The sequence below is a fragment of the Euwallacea fornicatus genome, chromosome 25, assembly GCF_040115645.1.
Source record: "Euwallacea fornicatus isolate EFF26 chromosome 25, ASM4011564v1, whole genome shotgun sequence".
Classification (NCBI taxonomy): domain Eukaryota; kingdom Metazoa; phylum Arthropoda; class Insecta; order Coleoptera; family Curculionidae; genus Euwallacea; species Euwallacea fornicatus.
This window is the reverse complement of record NC_089565.1, coordinates 2,433,726-2,455,415: the sequence shown is the minus strand read 5'-3', so window position 1 is coordinate 2,455,415 and position 21,690 is coordinate 2,433,726. Positions and strand designations below refer to the sequence as shown.

At 40.2% G+C, this 21,690-nt stretch overlaps 1 protein-coding gene and 1 long non-coding RNA gene across 3 annotated transcripts in view; one reads left to right on the top strand and one right to left on the bottom strand.

The window, feature by feature from the left end:
* Positions 1-2,336: 2,336 nt before the first annotated feature.
* Positions 2,337-3,760, bottom strand: LOC136347009 (uncharacterized). Its single transcript, XR_010733414.1, has 2 exons — positions 3,621-3,760; positions 2,337-2,713 (listed from the first exon to the last, which is right to left on the bottom strand). It is a non-coding gene; the product is annotated as an uncharacterized lncRNA (long non-coding RNA).
* Positions 3,450-21,690, top strand: part of LOC136347008 (GDNF-inducible zinc finger protein 1-like) — an 84,904-nt gene continuing 66,663 nt past the window's right edge. For both annotated transcript variants that reach the window (XM_066296633.1, XM_066296634.1), the window contains exon 1: positions 3,450-3,984. The gene's annotated coding sequence lies outside the window, so the exon portion shown is untranslated. The remainder of the gene's footprint in view (positions 3,985-21,690) is intronic.

Genomic DNA, 21,690 nt, shown 5'->3' with positions numbered 1-21,690 from the left:
GCATTTACCAAACCTCACGAACTTCGAAAAGTAGCCTGGTTCATCGCCCAATTAGCGAAAACCGTAACAGCACACCTATGGGGAGGTAGAGGGAATCCTAAGGAGAACGAAACAGATCAGAATTTTAAGTCGGTTCGGTACATGCGCACTTCTGACTTCGACAATACTGAATACGAGTAGAAAACATAATTGGCCGAATCTCACAAAACTTTCACCATTACATGTGCTGCAGATTATAGATCTGCAATAATAATCTACTAAAATTGAATTGCCGGACGGGACTTACGAATGCGAATGGAACAGCGCTCGGCGACGGGAATGTCCAGCAATCAAAGGGACTCAAGGCCTGAGAAGGCCGGCGGACAGGACCTCAAAACCGGAGGGTCGTTTCAGATTTTTGTACGTCCGGGCAATGTCACTCCTTCCTAAGGCTATTTCAGCTATACTTTGGAAAAATGGAAAAAAACGTTTTCGTTGAACAGATAACGGCTGATACTTTAGCATAATGCAAGTGAATAATTCGCTTAATAGTTATTTTTATGATGCATTTTCGTAATACTAGTGAAGCACGAATAGTGCAATTCAATTAATAATCCTTCATTAATTTACAACTATAATGGAAAAAATCATCGTTGAATTAATATCAAATATATCAAGCAAAAATGAAAATTCCCATCGACGATACCGGGCAAATTTATTATCGACTACGAATTTTTGAATTTTATTTTAAAATATTTAATAATATATACAAAAACGTTAGATATTTTATTTTAAGTCGTTATATTTTTTTGTTTCCTTTGGCACTTTTTGTGTTTTTCATTGCTAAATGCCTGGAGTGTTTTGCGTACATCATAAATAAATAAATCACAAGCTGAAGCTTTAAATAGGGTCGTAGAGGAATTAATAAAACAGTTTGATTTTGGTTATAAAATCTAATTGGAGAGAATAACAATAACGAGGATATGATGATACTCCAACGCAAGAAAATAGCAATTACCATTCAGCATTCCCTCATCTAGCTTTGACTGTAACCAGCATCCTCCTAGACGTGTTCCGCGGAAGATCTTTGATGGTCCCTTGCGGACTTCGAACCCGTTCTTCCCGCAGAGCAATTCTTAATTTTACACTTGAGTTAAGAGCCGAATCTCGTGCTCATACGTATGTGCCGCTTCAGACAGCCCCGTAGATGCTCTATATCGGGACTCGTTGGTGTCTACTCTAGTGCCGCGACCTCGACGTCTTCGAGGATCAGGATGGGTCGCAGTTCTTTCGGCAATATTTAAATTTAAAATAATTTGCTTATTCAAGAATAAAGGCTGTTCATGAATTTTGTCCAAAATAAATTAAATTGTGTGTAACACCTTTTAGTACAAAACATTTAGCGATGAAAAAAAGCCAAAAAATGTTAAAAATAAACGAAATAATACTAAAAATAATGACGTCGAATAAAATATGCAATATTTTTGTCTGTAAGTGTACATCCAATTAACCTTCGCGGGAGATCGCATAACGTAGGCACGGAAACATCAAAAAAGGCTTAAAATTCGATCAGTATTAATCATAACACTAACCTCATGATCGATTTCAATAAATAAATGTCAGTTATACATTTATAGCTACAAATAAATAAAGTGGTTTGGTTTAAATATGATTCAGGGTGTTTGATAGATACCTAGATTTTTTTCTTTTACTTTCATAACAATAAATCATTTTAAGTTATCATTAAACAATTGATAAATAACAACGCATAATTCGACCTCAAGTATGTGGGAGGAAAATCGGGCAGAAAAATCAGGGGGGAAAGTAGAAAACGGCAATATAACGGTTCGACCAACGAAATCTCGAGATAGAAATGAAAATTCCTACCGAGAACAAGAAACTATTAAAATTTTAATCAGGAACTTCTAAATAATATTTAAAAGCGTGTTCGGATGTTATTTAATTAACGCATCTATTTGAACCTTTCTGGACCTCTACAGGGCACGAGGATTTCTGAGCAGCATCAAGAAGGGCTCAGAATTTCGCCTACAATTCGAGTTATCAGTATACACACGGGGTGCCTCAGAGAAAAATGCCCACGCTGAATACCTTTTCAGTTGTTTGTCAAAAAGACAACGTTGAAACGTGTCAACTTTTATAGGGAGCAGAACATCCGTTGGTGAAGAGGGTTTTTTCAAAATGTCGCCCCTTTACTTTTAGAAACCACCATTTTGAAAATGCGAGGGAGGTTGCATTGTACCTCGTTTCGAGGATAATTTTATCCTCTGCTTGGTCAAAGCTTTCATTTTTGATTTTCGTTCGTCGGGCTCGTGGGAACTAAACAAAAACCAAATTACTTGACTTTAACCATTTTTACTGATATTTTATTTATTTTATCGTAAGAAATTTTGAAAGTTTCCTCCATTGATTTCAACGTACGAGCACAGCTGATGCACCAAAAAGTCGCTGCACACTTTCTAGCATTTCTGATGTTATCGACCTGCGTTCTTCGACGATTCGGGCACGTAACTCCTTGAGGAAATCAAATCGTGCGTCGTAGATATTGGTCTTCGAATTTCCCGATGAAAAAAAATCCAGGGGACTAAGGTCAGGAGATCTCGCGGGCCACTCCGCCACTCTTGCTCTTGCCTGTCCATGCTGCAGGGAATCCTGCACCTAGAAATTGTCGAACGGCAGCAGCGTAGTCCATCCTGTTAAGAAACCGATTTTTGTTCTGAAAAACAAAGTTCGGCTGCTTCAGTTACTCTGGGACACATGGCGTCCTGTAAAAATTGCAGTTAGTTGTGCCCATTTAAGGTTCCAGGAACGGAAAATGAACCAACAAAAGCGACCACCTCAAATCCCTGTCCGAGCGACCAATCTTTGAGGCTGTGGGTATGGGTCAATGGGAGCAAATGGGCGTTGACGTTGCCCCAGTTGCGACGTTTATGTCTGTTCAGTCTCTGCAAGACCGGCATACAAAAGTAAAAAATGAAAGTTTGGCCATGCACAGAATGAAATTAGCCTTCAAGTGAGGCGTCTGAAAGGCAATTTTAGCAGGGATGGTTCCCAAGGGTGGACCGATGACACTTCGGGAGCAACTTTGTCACCGACCGAAGTCCCTCGCTCCGTCGAAGTCGACGCGTTTTAACTTTTTCAACGAACAACAGAAAAGGCGTACAGAGCAGACGCTTTTTCCTGGGACACCCTATACGTACGCGTTAGTGCGGGAGTAAACGTAGCGCGCGGCAGGGAAGTTGCACGTGGGAATCGACGCGGAAAGTCGAGGACGGCGACGGGACACTTCCAAAATTTGAAAAAGTCAGTAGCGTCGCCGCTGCACATGCGATTGATGATAAAAATGTTGAATGGAGATTAATATTGACTTTGACCCTCTAATCGAATGGAGTGTAGTTAACGACCTGACGTAAGCAAACAGTGGAAGTGGAAGGAAACACGTAAAGTTCTCAAATAGTTAAAATCGCTCTGTAAGCTAAATTCTTCGTTTTCTGAAGCGATGGCATTGAAACAGGATAACCTTAATAAAGTTTCCTTGGAGACGACATTTGGCAAGCAACCTAGTCGGCGGTCTTTCTCTAACGTCTTTCTAAAAATACACAGAGGAGGGAGGCTTTTTTTACCTGCTACGCCGGTTGTTAGGAGGAGGTTACGTAAGTGAGGCTCCTGGCCTTGAGACGCACTGCAATTTCGGGCAGGCCTTCGCAGAAATCGCAGAACAGCCCGCCGGAGCCCGCCTGCAGTCTACCTCGTTTCCTGGTTCCAGTCGACGGACACGCGTTCCACATACTGTGCGATCATGGTACTAAACATTTCGCGAATTGATTTTTTAGTGCTTAGAATTGCGCAGATATATTTGACGAAATCTCGGTGAATGTCCGTTTCTCGTGTTGGTAAATCGAACTCAAGAAGTTTGCGTCGGTGTGAGGCCCTCAAATGAGAGATCCTCGGATATCGCCTTAGAGCAGGAAGTTTCGCATTAGTTAGGTATGTAAGAAAAATTTACATTGTAAAATCGTCCTCCTTGTCCTTGCGATAATATGTAGATGCAGTTGAGTGGGCAGGAAGTCTGCCGATTTCGGCAGGAAACTTTAATAATCTCTCATATTTTAGCGTAGGTTTGCGTATTTTGAGGATTCGCTTATGTGGTACTCGCTCAATTCGGCGCTTTGGTTCGTCGAGGTACCGGCGGTCGTTCAAATCGCAGATGAAACTACGATTTTGTTTTGTTCCGCGGCACCGGCGGATTCTTCTCTCCACATTTCGTTTCATTAACACCACCGGGAAAATTGATTGGGAAAATATTGTTACTTCGGGAATCGTGGAATTTTAACGATTTTGAAAATGTACACTAATGCAAATTTTAAATTGTCCATCGAGCCCCTGCCGCCTTTATGCTGTAATTGGTTCAGAGCTCTGGTTAGATGGTCGTTAGGTACCGAAGGATATTCGCGTTGCGAACTACCACAATCCATCATTTCTAGTTTTTTGCCGCTCCTGGAATTTCCGAGGTGCAGGTCCAGCCCACATTTTTCTGATTTTTTGGTCAGTTTTGTGGCTAAGGTTATCTTCTAAGACCAGACTAAGTTATTTTTAAAAGTTAGGGGGCGGATGGTTTCTGCGTGTAACAAATGTATATTGATACTCAGATTGGATAAATATTGTAACAATGAGCCATAAAAATACTTACACATGAATTCAAAAACTCCGATCCTACTTATTCGAACTACATAAAGCTGAAACCGCTTTATTCATTTATAATATACAGGGTGTTCCTTGGGCGCGCCGCGCAACTTGGGGAGCGCACTCTGCCGCTAAAATACGGTAAATTTCGTTACATAAGCTACATTCCCAAAATGCTTCGTTACGGAAGTACAGGATGTGAAAGTTTCATTAAAAAGCTACGTGGTGAACGGGGTACCCCAGAGTCCTTTTTCAATATTTTCTTCCTTTTTTAATTGCTATTTCGATTTATTGATTACGTCCGGGAAAAAGTCTTTTTCGCATTGTTAACGTTTGATTTATCGAATTGTTTTGACATTTGAATTGATGACATTTCACTAGATGGACTCGCCGCGGAGTCCCCAAGCTTGGCCAGCTCGCAGTCCGGATATGAACCCTCTAGACTTTCGTTCATGGGGTCACCTCAAGTCACTCGTGTGTAAGACACCCGCATTAGACGAAAATGAACTAAAAAATCGAACACTTCAAGGTGGCAATGTCACGAGAAATATTCCAGGAGTTTTTGAAGGAGTGAGGCAATCATCGGTGAGACGATTGGAATCGGGCGTTTTTCCAGGAAGTGGTCATTTTCAGCATTTGCTTCGATTCTGTGATGTCACAAACGATTATTTTTATAAGTGCTATTTGTCGTTAAACAATAAAGAAATAAAAATGACTCGCCATTCATTCGTGAATAGTAGTTATTGTATTGCGGCGCACTACAATGCCTTTTATTTTTTTCCATCGGAAACGGTGAGTCACATGGAGATACGTGAAGAGACCTTTTGCCTTCCAAATCGAAAAAACCATTGAGAAAATTTATATAGAAAAAGAACACTGGAGTACCACGTTCACCACGTAATTTTTTAACGAAACTCTTTTGGGACATAGTTTACGTAACAAAATTACCTTTACTTTAGCGATAGAATGCGCTACCGAAGTTACGTACCGTAGATAGGAAACACCCTGTATACGCGATACTCACGCACTCAATGTTTAAATTAATAACAAAATTAGTGTTATTACATCAACTCCTTCTTGTTGCCGCCGGCACATTCTCATGTCCTGCGAGACTTGACCGTTGGATGTATTTCGGCAGGAGTGAAGAACCTTTCATAAATCACATTCAAACACATTTTGAAATGCTGTTCAGAAAGTCGTTGCAAATAAGACAACACATAAACGTCGATAAGAGATTTCACAACATAATCTCTCCGCAGTAACGAAATATTTGCAATGTCGTATTGTAATGTACCTACTATTATCTCAATTACCTAACGGCTTACAGTAGTTTCACGCCAATCGGGGATGACTTTTACGGGGATGTTATGAGAACGCCGATCGGAAGAAAATGGAGGTGCCGAGAAATTAATTATTCACTTTAAGGATCATTGAAAGGTCTAGAAGGTTAAACTTGGTCGGTCTGAAAATCATCGTGTATGTCGCAGGTTCAGAAGGTGGTGACACGTTGCAGTTGTCACGCCATGAGACGTCGAATGCCCAATCTGGAAAGTGTGAACGAGTACCACTTTAGGCAACCCATCGACATATATTTATGCTCATTGATTTCATTAGACATGTGCTCATGCAAATCATATTATCTCAGATTATTTCGGTCATGCGCAACACGTCGTGTTGGGTATACCCGAGTCGTTCATACGTGGTCCCCAAGTAAGCTGAGAAAGATTGACGAAAAAAGGAGGGGAGGGGGGTCAAACCACAGATACATATGGGCTCAAACATTTATGGAAACGCCTAAATTGTCCATTAATTCGGGTTCCGAATTGCGCAAACTTCACTCTCCATTTCTGGTCATTAAAATATCTTGTTCGAGAATTTGCGATTTTTTGATAAAACTTTAACGCCCTGTACTTTCGTAACGAAGCATTTTTGGTATACAATTTATACTACAAACTACACTTATTTTCCAATGTAGAATACGCGATTGAATTTGCTACCTTCACAACTGGGACGCCCTGTAGATATCGGTACGCACAATTTCTCCTGGCGACCTCTCGGTAACCTTTCTTTGCCGAAATATAAATGGTGGATTATGGAAATTACCTTAATCGATCGTAATCACAAATTATTTTTACGTACAGAGGATCTGAAAATGGCGTGCAAATAGCTTGCGAGGCGATTCCTTATTAAGTTAAAATAAGATGATTCCTCATTTAAGGAAAAAGTCGGAAACGTTTCGTAATTGAGACCCAAGGCGCTAAAAGTTCAGATTTTATGTTGAGATTTTGCTTCGGAATTAGCTCCGTTTTGAAGAATTAAGTTAAAATTTTGCAAACACGCTAATTTTAAAATCTCCAAAACTATACTTTATTCAAATCCACGAAATAAAAACTTCTTTGAAACGCGTCTGCGCAGTTCCTAAAATGCGAATTGACGTTTTCGTAAAATTTTTTTCTCGTGCGTTTTCGTCCGATCTGTGACTGCTTCCGGTCCACTTGTGAATGGCAGCAACGGAGATGGCAGACACCACGTGGCAATAGAGGCCGGACCCCAGAAGCACCAGTAGATTTTCGAAGCAGCTTTAAAGAACAAGTTACGTGCGAAAGTTCACCTTAATGTCGCGAAAGCCGACTCAGTTCTGAAGTAAAATCTTAGAAAAAATCTATGATTTTTTCTCTACAGCGAAACCTTCGCCATATCAAAATACTTCCTATCTATATATAACTTTGAACAGTTTATGAGTTTATGATAGTAAAATTGAACACTTCCCAGACGTTACGCATAAACATTTTTCTCTTACAGCGCCCTAGAGAACTTCAAAATAAAGAGACATAGTAAGAAACTTGACGTAAAATACGAGTATTACTAGAGTCACAGGGTGTTCAAAATTACAGATATTTTTCGTTGCTGACCTTCTGAGTTCTCAAATATTCGGCCTAAATCCAGAATGTAGGTATGTGTCTTGTAACTACTAGTTACAACTAACCTGAACTAATATTCTCTCTGATTATGTTCCTCAAGCGACCCGTATGAAGACCTGCAGAGCAATATAATTTTGGAGCGCAGGCCTCTCGTATTCCACCTCACATTTTTCCACACTAAGTCTTGACAAATAAAAAATATCTCGAAACCGGTTAGACATAGGGGAAAAATGGAAAATGGATGGAAAATGGAAAAGACAAAACAGCTTTTAGGCTCCACGAGAAATGGAACGGGTTCCGACTGTCAAAAGGGTGTAACAATGTAAATTTCACAGTGTCTATGAGCGACTTAAGAATTGTGCAGTTTAAGTTTGAGACGGACATGTCAAAAAAGCACTTCTCAACAAAATTGTTTTTTTCACCACCCTCTAATTGGAGGTAGTTGAATCGGAACGCCCTGTACGAGTCTTCAGATGTTTAGATCAAATTTGATGGGCTTATGCCCGTTTAGGGTTCACATTATTAAACGTTTCGAACGGTGCTCAGAAAGCACAAAGTAAGGAAAAATCGGTAAATAATTTGAAGCTTACTCTCATCAATATCATGAATAGAAATAAGCGAGACTTCAGGACTTACCAAGTCTTACCAAGTTTCCTTCTCAAAAGTGCTGCACCTTCGCAGTGGTGGATTTAAAGATATTTATATTTTTTCGAAATTTTCTTGAATCAAAATATTAAAAAAAAACGGCATCTTTCAAAAAATTCGTGCAATCTGAACTGACTTGGAATTGCCGATATGTATTTTCTGACAATGTCGCTAACTGATACATAAATGTACATAAATATGTAAAATTTAAAGCTATTTATTTCCAAACTGCGAAGCTTTCTGTAGCCAGATGTGTTTCGATAATCGTTTTGTGAGCTTACGAAGAATCACTTAAAATTATCGTTGAATCACCTGGATTCATTACTTTATTATTCGCATTGTACGGTGGAAAATAAAACAATATTTTTATCGCCCTTGTACGTTTAAAACCGTTCAGAAGGAGTCGAGATATCGAAGAGGTTAAAAGCATAATTTACACAACGAAATTTGAGTAACAGAAAAGTTATCTAAGTTCTGAAATTTATACTACAGAAATTTCTTCTGTTCAATATACTGTGTAGATATGCTGCTCCAGAAAAAATCTGGATAGCGAATGCTAATGTTCGGTCATTTTTCCTTCCGACACGTCGATAACATCATCAAAATGGATTAAGAAATAAAATTGTTATTTACCTTACAAGTGCAGAAATTGACACTTATACTGTCATTCTCGCAGCTCCATTTTATTGTTTTGTGCTGATTGCAGTTCGCCGAACGACGCGAAACGGCCTGTGTGCGGTAAAGAATTACTCTCGGCGCGTAAGCTCGTGCGGTAAAGTCTCTTGTTAGGATGTCATGTACCATTTTACGAAAATATGATGTTTCATCATAGTTCAATCATGAACTTAGATAAAAATTATCTAGGTTTTATTAGATTTGTTGAAAAACTTTTGAATTGCACTAATGGGAATCAGTAATATTATATTGTGGTTAGTTCGATATATATTGTATATTGGTAATAGAAATTAATCGAATTTGCATGCTGTTTGTTTTGCTACAGGCACTTTTACGCGTACACCTACGATAAGATATCGCTTTGCCCTCGGCGACTGTAGGGCACCTTCGTGGAAAGTAATTTAAATTAGAAATATTTAAACACCCATTCGCGATCCGCGAACGCCTCCATTTCCATGCACACCTCAACCTAGTCCCATTAATTCCCTCAAAAGAAATGACAGGGCATTTATGGATCTTATGTACTTCGTTTACATAGGAGACATACCGTGTGAAGCCATTATTTCCTATTACAATGATCAAACAGTGCGGTGCATAACGAAGTAGATGCACCCCACCATAAGACCATTCGGTGCCAAGTAAATCCACAGGCCCGACCTGATTGGCCGATGCTCGCCCTAGATAGGCCTAGACACCCAGACATAAGATGGCTGGGATGATAAATTATTCTTTTATTTTTTCCATTGGGCAGCCCATGGGTTGTTTGGAAATTTAATCGGAGTATGTAAACCAATTCGGAAAGTTCCATGGTGCGGCATACAAAACGAAAAAGTTTTAACCTAATCTTGCTGCATGTTATCATCAGTAGTACTATTACTTTCATACATGTTTCTATATTTAGTTATTGTGCGAGAATTGCTGGCCTGACCTTTCCAAATACATATTGTGATTTGCATATTTCCTACTATCGAGCCTAATACGCAAATTATTATGTAGATAAGAGCCGTAACAATGATCATTACACTTAATTAACGTTCAATATAGCCTCCAAGTCGATTAGGTAAGCTTTAAAGTTCGGTTTAATTTTTATTATGTGGTCACTAAATGGGCATAGAGCAAACCTCTAAATTGCTTTCGCATTCAAAGACCAGTGGAATTTAAGCAATAAAAGTTTTTAGGCTCGTGATCTAACTCGGATCTACTTTCATCGGTCACGATTAGGCGTTTAACGGGCACAATTGCAAAAATCAGATGCATGAAAATTAGTTTAGTTTATTACCATCGGTCAAGAAGAAATAATATTCGATTCAGCATGATAAAAATCAATTATCCACTCTAGTATAACGTGCAACATTGTACGTAAAGTGCATGCGTTTTTGCCATTGCAGAACGGCTATTCATCGAGCCTCTTCGGCTGTACCAAGTTTTTATTGTAAATACAATGTATTACAAATGCCCTGCGGTTGACTGTCATTCAGCAAATTTGTCACAGTTTAATTAAAATCTACGCCACTTTTCCATGACTGCGAAAAAAACCATTAAACCATAACTTGATCCAGAGAATTTCACTTCGGTTCCGCGCTAATTATGGGAAAAGGGTGAGAAAGACATTCAGGGTTATTCATACCGTGTGGTACGGAGTATCGTGGCTGCAACGCGAGCTTTCAAGAACTTTTCATTTCGGGCCGCATGGGGGTCTGTCATGGTCACTTTTTCAAATTATTTTTGTGCCGTACGGGGCCTTCCGAAGGCCTTAACCGCATCAAAGTTGTTTTTTTTTCTTTTTAACGGAACTCCGTGCGTATTATTAAATTTTTGGATTCTTCCATCGAAGTAACTATGTGTTTTAATAAGGTTTGGAGGACCTAAAATCTAGGGTTTTTTAATTAACTCGAACTTACCGAAAAAGGCGCTGTGGAGCAATAAAATAACCGACTGCCTTGTGACACGAAGATGCAATAACGGGTGGTCGTTGAAGAAATCCCAACTGATGGACGAATTGATTGCAGAAATGTTTCATGCCCACTTGAGGTACTTTTCTCGTGATTTGCTTACAGACAAGCCGAATGCAAATTACGCTATCTACAGGACGTAGGCTTGAAGTAAGTATCGAAATTTTCAAATACTCGCCCGAAAACGAGGCAAACGATGTCGGTTGCACGTTGTAACACTTAAATTCTCGTAGGTACCTGTATCTCTACCTAATTTGCCGTTCGTGGAAAAATTTTCATTTATTAAAAAATAAATAAATAAAAACGCACATGTAAAGAAAAATCTATTTAAAAAAAAAGTAATTTTTACCACTCATTATCTTAAAAATTGGCGCTTGTTGAGATAATGGAGAGCAAAAGTCTGCATTTTCTTGCACTTTAATTATGGACAACTCCTGAATATTCTAAAAACGCGCAGCAATCTGCATAAATTATGATTCATTTCCCTCACATTGATCATTTATATAGGATACATTATTTTAGGGAGTTTCGCATGGTTTCGTCGGTTACCCTGTATTGTCGCCGGTATAATCGATCTACATCGCTAAATAATTAACCTTTACACAATTTCAATTAAATACCAATTTAGCTATTTAATTAACTTAATTCTTTTCCTTCCATCCTCTCCTGGCTGCACATCGAAGCACGTATGGCTTTCAACATGAGGCGCATGTGCACTCACTTTGTACGGACACATTCCTGATGAGGGCAATAAATAGAAACACCTTCGCCGGGTCGCCCGACATAGTTTTCCCATCTCTACTCGAACGTTCTAGTCCTTTTACGAGATCGGATATTTTTGGGTCATAGTGTTTTTTCTGGCTCTGTATTCGACTACAAAAACAAAAAGTGGTAATTCATACCTTACATTACCATTACATGATAATTCGCATTGTTTATCCGACTGAAATTTGCACTGCTTAACCCAAACGGTAATCTAAAATCTGGTTTGCGAATACGCTATTTTTTGGCGGTTGGGATTCTCAAAACATTCATATCTCAGCAGTTAAAGTTCAAAAAACTAGTATTACAACGGAAATCGCACGCAACGATATCTGGGGATTTACATCGTATACAACCCATCTCCGGAGGTTTTATGGGTTCTCCGAGATTGGTTCCGAGACTTCATGCAACTGAAATTGGAGATTCAGGAGATCCAGCCCAAACCTGCTTTAAAATTAACTAATTCTTAGGCGATTTCATTCGGATGTATGACGAAATATTTGAAAAATAAAATCCACATCTCGAAAAACTAGTAGACGACGTGTTGTTTTCTAGGCTCTTTGAGACTCACTTTGTAGCAGTACCTATGCAGGATGTGCCATCGGGAACCTCCATTAGACGATTTGCGAAAGCTACGAATAGCAAAGTCACGAAAAATGAGTGGTTTGGTAAGAACCTTGGGGTGACCTCGTCTAAAATATTTTCAGTGATGTCACAATTCCAGTTGTGTCGGAAGTCGATACTTGTATGCTCATTTTAAATATAACACCTTGTACATTAAGGCATTTTTGGATTCCAAGTTCGATTTTAATGCAAATCTATTAATACATTGTCTTTCTCACAATTAATTGTTGCCAACATCTGTGCAATTGAACGTTGCAAGTGAGAGATGCAGATGTCTGTAGAGTTGCGAATTTCTAACTAATTTGTTTGAGCTTTTTTGCCATCATACTGTAGAATGTCCGCGTTTCGCGACGCTGCCAAGCTTTGCCTGATATTTTCTACGGGGTGTCCGCAGAAACTGAGCCAACTCGGACGTCGGGCAACGGTCAGAACTTGCTGACTTGAAATGCTTAGATGCGAATTTAGGTTTTTTTTCGGCGCAGTTTCACATCGAAATAACAGTAGTGTTAAAGTTTCGACCATACTGCCATGTCCAAGCATAGCCCGTAGAAGATACTAGGCGAAGCCCGGCGTCATACTGAAATGTGGGCCTTCTGCCACGTTATGACAAAAAGTAGTTACAAAATAACTTTCCGTTTGCTGACAATTTGCAACTCTCTGCAATCTGAGTGATCAATGTAAAAGGTATCTGCATCTGTCGCCTTCAAAATCGCGTCGCTTGTACCTCGAAGACTATTCATTTTTAGAAGCATTAACGAACTTGTGTTAAAATCGAACGTGCGATCCATAAGTGCAATAATGCGCGGGGTGTTGCGCTTGAAACAAGCAAGTGTCGACTTCCGGTCCGACCGGAAGCATTACGTCACTGGATATCTTGCAAACGAGCTCAACTCGCGGCTCGTCCTAAGTTTCTGTAAGTTCGCTATTGATACGTTGCCAAAAACACTCAAAGGCGGTTCCCTGTGCGACACCCCGCGCTTACATAATTGATTCGAACGTATCTTTCTGTTACGTTCTTTACGTATGAATCTACCGAAGTACGGTCCGCGGGATAGGGATGTTCTCCTTGGAATCACGGTCGATGCGGAGATCGAGAGAGAGAGAGAGAGAGAGAGAGAGAGAGAGAGAGAGAGAGAGAGGGTCCGGAGGAACTTAGCTGAAATCGAAATTTGAGAATATCCCACATTCTGCGAGGCAGGCCCCATTTGGTCTGACGATTACATTAGCAACGGTAAGAGACCCTTCACTATATTTTGCGAAACTCATTATAATGCAGTTCCACACACAGCCGTGTGAAATATGATGGAATGGAATATTACATTGACCTTGAGTTGAGCCGGCCCTGAACTAGACATTTGCGAGCGAGGCTCCAATTCCTCGCAGATTTCGGATGTTTGCTGGTCGCGTATTATTTTGTATTGCGTCATCAGCGTAGTCCGAATGCTGATTTCGAATAGCCGACGTTTTTGCCAGGTTGCCATTATTGCCAATTTAAAGCTGTGTCCACGCGAAGTCCTTGGCCTTAACAAAAGACACAAGTTTGGTCCTGGTGCTTGTAATTTGAATCAAGACGCGCCTTAATAACGTAACGATCAAACAACTTATACATCGGCAAGCCGAAATTTCGCGCTTTTCTCATATAAAGGCGTCTGGTTTCATTATCTATGCGGGTACGGTGGAAGTGAACCAGACGGTTAAAAAACAAGTTGGGGGCCCCTTAATTTTCGGTTGGCCCGTGAAGTGCGTTCGAGGTCGTTGTTGCGTGTAGACTGTGCCCCATCGCGATTATTTGATCTGCACGGTGATCACATGTCGGGAAAATGGTCCTTCCACACCAATCTTGTCGACTTTTACAAAGTCGCTCGTCGAATCGAGACGAAACGCAAGAAAAACACCCCTCGAGCCTGACAAAGTGACCAATTGTCCGATCCCCAGATAGGGAGCGTCAACTATCGGTTAACAACTTTACTGACACATGAAGTGTTTTCGAACCGAAATTAAAGCTTTACAACTGTTGAAGTAAGAATAGCTATCTGAGACGCCTCCGCAATTAAGGACCGGTCGTCTACTGTCCAGTTGGCGGTCGATTAAAAGCTAACTGGCAGATGAACCGCTTTTCAAGCCGCAGTTAAATCTTAACCAAAAATCGAAGGTTTCGCAATTAAAAGCTCGATCCTCGACGTCTCCTGAAGTTGCACGTGCGATAACCTACGATCAAGGGAATGGGTAACTTTCAACCAAAATGGTTGTGCTCGTTGCGCATGCGTGCCAGATAGCTGTCCCTAATTCAGCTGTTGATTAAGCGTTAAATTCAGTTTGAACAGCAATGCATCTGCCAGTTAGTTGTTAGCCCCCAGCTGTCGTTCCCCAACTGGACATCCAAGAGCTGGTCCTAATGGAGACATTTTAATTGCTGGTTTGCCCACCAGGAGCACTCTAGACTAACAAAAATTCGAAATGACACCTTTCCATGTAGACCGTCGTGAGGGGCGGGGAATTCTTCGAATTTTATCAAATTACATATCGGACTTGGCTGTCTAGCGTTTGCCCATAAAGAAGAGTTGGGCAACTGCTAGAATTCATTTGGGTCGACGCAAGATTCGCAGCTTAACGGTCTCATCCCTTGCAATGATGTTATTCTGCGAGCGTGCGGTAAAATGGCCTCAACGGACGGCATCTGCGCACTGAGCACTTCACCCGACACATTTATCGCAGGTGACGTGCGGAAAGTTTTTTCTACTAGCGTGCTCAATTAGGCTTTCTCACACGCATTTACGTCTGAAAAGTAGTATTTTCTGGAAAGATTTATTGTCACACACGTGTTGTATTTTTTATAGGTGTAAATTTTGCCTTCTTTCCTCTGTGTTAACTTCCTGTTTGTCCTCATTCGAGCGTAGATGAGCGAACTATTTACAACACGCGACAGCTTTAATTTCTACACGGGAAGTAACGTTGAAATAACAGCACCTTTTCTGCCCGGTTTAGAGCTTTTATAGTTAGAAAAAAAATTTTCAACGGAAAATAAGAAAATTTAAACATTTTTGCCCGCAGCAGCAGAAAAACTATTATGCCCCACTCACGAGCAAAAGATCTTTCCCGCACTTTGCTGCTGGCCTGGATGCTACTTTTCGTCGTTCGGCGAACGGCGCTCCCGTGCGACAAAACGGCAGTTTACGCACTTAGTCAGGTAAATAACTATTACCGCACCTGGTTAGTGGCCGGGCTCCGTTTCCAGTCGTTTGCTAAAAGTGAGTGAATGAACTCGTTAATTATTTAATTGAAGGCACTTTCACTGTTTGAGTTTAATTCGTACAGCTACAGCGCGTCCTGCGCACCACAATTGTTTTCTGGCTATTTTCATGGTCGTGGAAAAAAGCCGTGATGCTTTTGTAGTCTCTAATAAAATACAATGCGAAGTACGCACAATATTCCAATGAGTTTTATGATACAATGAGTTGCTAAAAATTAACATATACAGGCAGGTAAAAACTCCATTTATATGCAATATTTAAAATTTGTAATATATAAAAACTTGTACACAACGAATATTATATATATATATATATATAATTTTAAGCCAGTTTGGTCTATTGCGCACCGCTACAAACCTACACAGCCTTAAAAAGTGCGGATTGTGACGTTGCAGGCCTATTACCTAAAAAACTATTACGTCCAATGTTATTTTTATTATATATACTTTCAACTATCATAGATAGTTGAAAATGTATACATACTTGTAGGCAGAAAAGAGGTAAAAATTCAATAATATCCCGGGAACCTTCGACTCTGCTGCCTTTATTTGAGCTAAGAAAGTTCGAGGAAGAAGTATATAAAGTACACATACATTGTGCTCCTACATGATCCTTAAACCATGTAAGCGTAATTAAACACCCCCATATACCGAATTTCATAAATCGCGCTCTCCTCCTCTCGGAGGTAATCATTCAAGTGGAGAGTGTATCACGTGTCTCCTGGTATATCGTCCAGTTTAAAAGCACGATTTGAATTATAAGGTATTTTAATTTTTAAGCCGTTTCAAAAGCTCGTCAATTATATAAATACAATACCACTTTCGTCATCCTAAAATAATAAATATAAAACTATAAATTTTTTGTCGCTATTTTTAATGACTCATTTGCATTTCAAAATAACTGCTTATAAGTTACTAACTTAGCACCGTCGTCATCACGTGCTGGGCTCATTTTAAATTCATTTTGATTTAAAATCCAAATTTCACATTCCAAACACATATATTAAGTTAATCTCGTACGGTATATCACTCTTGCTAACTTGGATTATGTAATTCAATGTTGCGGATAGGTGGCGCTAAATCTAACGATTAAGACGTGAATTCGATGGTAGAAGAATGGTTTTGGGGTACGCAATTCACCACGCTGCAACTTTACAAGGATAAATCCACAAAAAAAAAATAAAGTGGCAAAAAGCGTAGAATATGAAATTTCTTGTTAACGTGAGAAACACCTAACGAAAGCTCTGGACCTATGAGAAGGGGAGTTGAAAAACGTGGAAATTGCACTAAAAATGGAGAGTTCAATGTCGCGAATATTATAGAGCAGTACTTGCTTCGTTGCCAAGGAACCACCGTCCGAGGAGCTGAAAATCAAAGGAAGTACGCAAATTTTGCTTAATAAGGACCGACGTGTCGCCCCTTGTTCGGTAAGCATTGGGAACACTTGCCACCCACTTTGAGTAAGAGGTCAACCTGGACGCAAAGAGAAAACTACAATGATCGCACACCAATCACTTGCTTCAACCGTTTAAAATGACGACATGACGCATTGAAAACTCAATCGTCAGCGAGACAAGGAATGCACGGAATGTTTACTATACTTAAGTTCTGTTAATTCTGGTTTACAACACCGTTCATAACGCTTTAGCGCTGCTATACCTTCTGCCTTATATAATTAAACAACTGGTCGCCGATAGCTTCTCGTGTGTTTCGAGACAAAAACCATTCTGGAATAACTTCTAAACTCCCCAAGAGATTTGTCCGCCGAGCTATAAATCATTACGACACGATATACGGGTCTAGCCAAGGCACTCGTATGTAAAGAAGCGACAAAGGGCGCCGTTCGGGACCACAAATTATTTCAAACAGAACTCAAATGCTGACAACCAATTTTGCAACTTCCAACCAACGTTGGGTCACTTCCTGATTTTGAATTCCAGGCCGATTTGTGGTCCAAAAAAGGGGCAGTTACTTTAGAGTCTGGCACGTGTGCCCTACACAGAGTGTCATTTGAGCATTTGGCCAAGTTTCGAGGGCCGCCTGAGCGATCCCAGGACGAAAAGTTTCCGTAAACGTAGGTCCGATAATGCTTCGTTTTCCACATACACCGTGTGAAACTTTCCCTAAAAAAACAAAATCTTAATAATTCAGCCGATTTCCCTGAAATTTGGCAGAGTCGTTTGTGGTCGGTCATGCGCCACTGGCTTTTTAATGACTTTTGTATTTTTCCGCATTGAGCACAATCGTGGCCATCCAGGTCACCGGATTTAAGTCCGTTAGGTTTTTCCTCTGGGGCATGTAAAGTCCCTCGTTTGTAGGGCTTCGGCCGACACTGAAGAAGAATTAATCCTACGGATACGGGATTCATGCACTCAGATAAGGTGTACGCCGGGAATATTTTAGCATGTTGGGCAATCGATGTTGAGACGAGCTAATACTCGCATTAGAGCTGAAGAAGGGCACTTTCGGCAACTATTGTAAGTTTCGCATCGCTCGTTCTTAATTTTTTTTTAACTAAAAGCAACTGAGCACCATTTATTTAAGCATGATTTGAGCAAAGCGTTTTTCCTGCCCGATCCTTCTTAAGTTTTTGGGCGTGTCCCCTGCGCGTTCTACCAACTAAAGAAGACAAACAACTTCTAGCTTAAAAGGTTTCGTTGTACGACATTAAAAACCGTCACCAAGTTTCACGGTCATATTTATATTAATCCGCGTTTTTTTCTGTTATTTAACAGTCGTTTTCAACATTTAAAGATTAGAAAAAATTAACCCGCTGTGTCTTGAGGCCGAAGCGTTGCCGGATTGATGGTTATATGAACTTTTTCTCCTAAAATAGCTCGACGAACCGCCCCCTGGAGTTCAGCCGCGTACTTGAATAACACCCAGTGTGGGGAGTTTGCGCTCTGCGTTGCAAACACGAAGTAGAATTGACCTTGGAAAAATTCCATTCTTCGAGTAGGAGAGACTCTTAGACCACTTTTGCCGGTTTGAAATTTTAAATTTGAATCAGGCAAGACACCAACTTCCGGAATAACAATCAGTGTGGCAATAGTGCGGAGCTCGTCACTCCATCGGCATAATCTCACACCCAAGTGCGATCTCGTAAAATTCATATTAACGAGACACTGTAAATGTCCGAAAAATTTCGTCACGCGGTGGATTTCAGCAAAAAATCTGACCCTTTTTCGGAAAATAGTCAAATTCGAGTCGGAAATAATCGTGAAATGGATAATGTGTCCCACGGAAGCGACGCTGCGTTTTTTTTTTTTTTGCGACATTCCGACACTGCATTTAAACCTTATTATACAATCGAGACTTATTATATGGTTAACAATGGCATCATTTTGGATTCTGAAAAGACTAATCATAATTACTGAACGATTGGAAAGTTTTAATTGCTGTGGTTATCACCTGAATGGGGAACGCAGCACTGGCGAGAACGCGCTGTATCTCGCAATGGAAAATTCTGCCAAAAAATGGTTTCGCCAAATTCCAAATGGTAGAAGAAAGCTCCGGCAAAAGCTGTTGAAATTTACTTTTCAAAGTTCGTCATTCATTGCGAGTGTGAAGCCGCCTTCGGAGGCAAGTCGGTTTTGTAACGCAGTAACAGCCGGTTCGAATAAAATTGAACACATCACAATAGGCATTTTAATGTTCGAGCAATTATTCCTAATCAGTAATTTAATTTATATTATTAAATTGCTGTTAGGTCAGCAATAATAAAATTATGATATGTATATTGCGTTTGTGCATCAGTTTACACAATTTCGCATCCATCTTGCCTTACACTTTTGAAAATTCGGTCGACGCAGGTTTCGGTCAACGCAAGGAACACAAAGGGCACATGTTCGTTTAATAAACTGCACTGAACTAGATTCTGCATCTTAATCGATGAGACGTTAGTTTGATCAATTTGAGGTACCCTGTCGCTTATGCGCGAACGGCACTCCAGCAACAATTTAAAGTAATTTTTCAAAAACAATAACAAAAAAATTATTTCGTGTTTGTCTTATTATTGTATAAGTGCAAAATATACATCAAATGCGATTTTTTTAGATTATTTCACTTTTCGCAGAGTCCATATGCGGAGCAACGGATTTATTTATTCACATCATTATTGTGTGGCACTGACTTTGCCCCTCACAGCATGGATTGAAAATACTTCAAGATGCCAAGAGATGTTCGTTTGTCACGTCAGGTAAACGAAAAAATCCTAGAAAAATTTGAAAGCAGTGGAGAGCAGTGTAAATTGTCAAATGTTCCAACTTAAATAAATCAGTAGCGTCAGGGGTGACTTCCAACTTTAAAAACTTGGGCCTCTTAGATGGACTTGCGCAGCGAAAACGAAAAACTGGCAAAGTGCCGGACAAGAGATCCAAAGTGCCATCCATCCAGAATCTCCTCAAGACCGCAGGTTGCATGCAGCAAGAGTCACGTGTTTCAGCATCGGCGAGTACCGTAAAACGCAGATTAAGAAGCGCTGGTTCGTATGCGAAAAAATCGGTAAAACAGCCTTTTATTAAAAAAATATATATATAGAAAGGCTAGTTTGCGCTTTGCGAAAGACCATATGAAAAATGGAAAATTATGCTTTTCTCACATGAAAGTCGACTTAAACTATTTTAACCAGACGGAGATTGTTGGGAGACAACATCAGTCAACTAAAGGTTCAATCCGAAATATACTAAATCGACTGTTAAACATATATTATTACGGTTTGGGGGTGTTTCGGGGCCTTTGGCACGGGTCCATTAGTAAAAATTGATGATACAGAGGATCGATGTGTTCATAAAATTATTCTAGCAAATCACTTGTTGCCCTGGGCAAGAGGAAATATGAGCGTTCGGTGGACATTCCAGAAATATAACGACCCGAAAAATAGCTCCAAACTAATTAACGTCAACCCTACATAACTTCGACGCGATGGTCTGGCCGGCCGAACGCCCCGATCTGAACTCCGTTGGGGAGAACCTTTGGGATGAAATTGACGGGGACAGTTCGTGGAAAAAAAAACGTGTGCGGATTTGTACGAGGAAATGCTTGGAAGGCAATGTCTGAAGGTTATATTAAAAAATTATTAAAGGCTGTGAAGGACTGACGTCGGGCAGTAACTAAAAATAAAAGATATGCTACTAGACACTAAATGAAAGATTTAATTATAAGGGAAAATATAATAAATGTTTTAGTTGGTCTAGTTTTGACGCACATGTTTTATAATGTCGTTTTTTATTTGCAGTTTAACAACATTTAACAAATAAACCTTAACGTTAACCTATTCATTTTTCATTTTAATTAATAATTAATGCAAACAGATTGCATCGAATTCGTGTTTTTACACAAAAAAACATCGAATATATAGAGTTTTCGCGCACATGAGCGATAGCGACCCCTTAGCAGCTCAGACTCGGGAACGGACGAACGCGGAGCGGGAGAGCGCCTAACTTCTCTTGCGAACCTCCTCGCTTGCCACCCACATCTCGTCTTTTTTCGTCTTAAAGAGTGCGGATACGTCCCATTTGGGGACTGGATTAATTCACGAATTTAACAAAACTCCAATTCCGGGAACTGTTGCTTGCAGTATGTGTCACGTAAAAATAAGTTCAGATTAAAAAGTTTAATGTGTATTTTGCGTCTGTTGTCCCTAACTTTCAAACGTCCTTCCAACGAGCACAACGTACATTTCATTCGCGATATTTTAAGCATTTGGTGCAGATTAATCACAACCCATGCGAATTTTTGGGCAGCCGACACGCACCCGAATGCCAAAATAAACCAGCAGTCGAGTCGTTACGGTTTGTGCGTTCTATTCGGACGATTCCGCGACCTCTGCCAAAGTCGGATATGTTAGTGTTTGTCGTTCCGACCGAAAAACGCCTGTCTGGCTGATCGCCTACGCATGTTTTCCTCTTGGTTGCTTCTCATGCTCGAGCACACGAGAACGCAGCATTTCGAAAAATCATTTTGCGGGCGCTTCCCGCGTCGAAAACGAACGGAACGAAGTTCCCGAATTTAAGCTCTCGGAATAAGGTACCTACTTTAGGATTATCATACACCAACTGGTCATTGTCATAGTCCAACAATCGTAGTCACTGAACTGTCTACAAAGCACGTGTGTAAAACACGAAACTTGCAGGGTACCCGTAGCTGAGAAGCTACGAGTCGATCCCATAAAACAACCTGA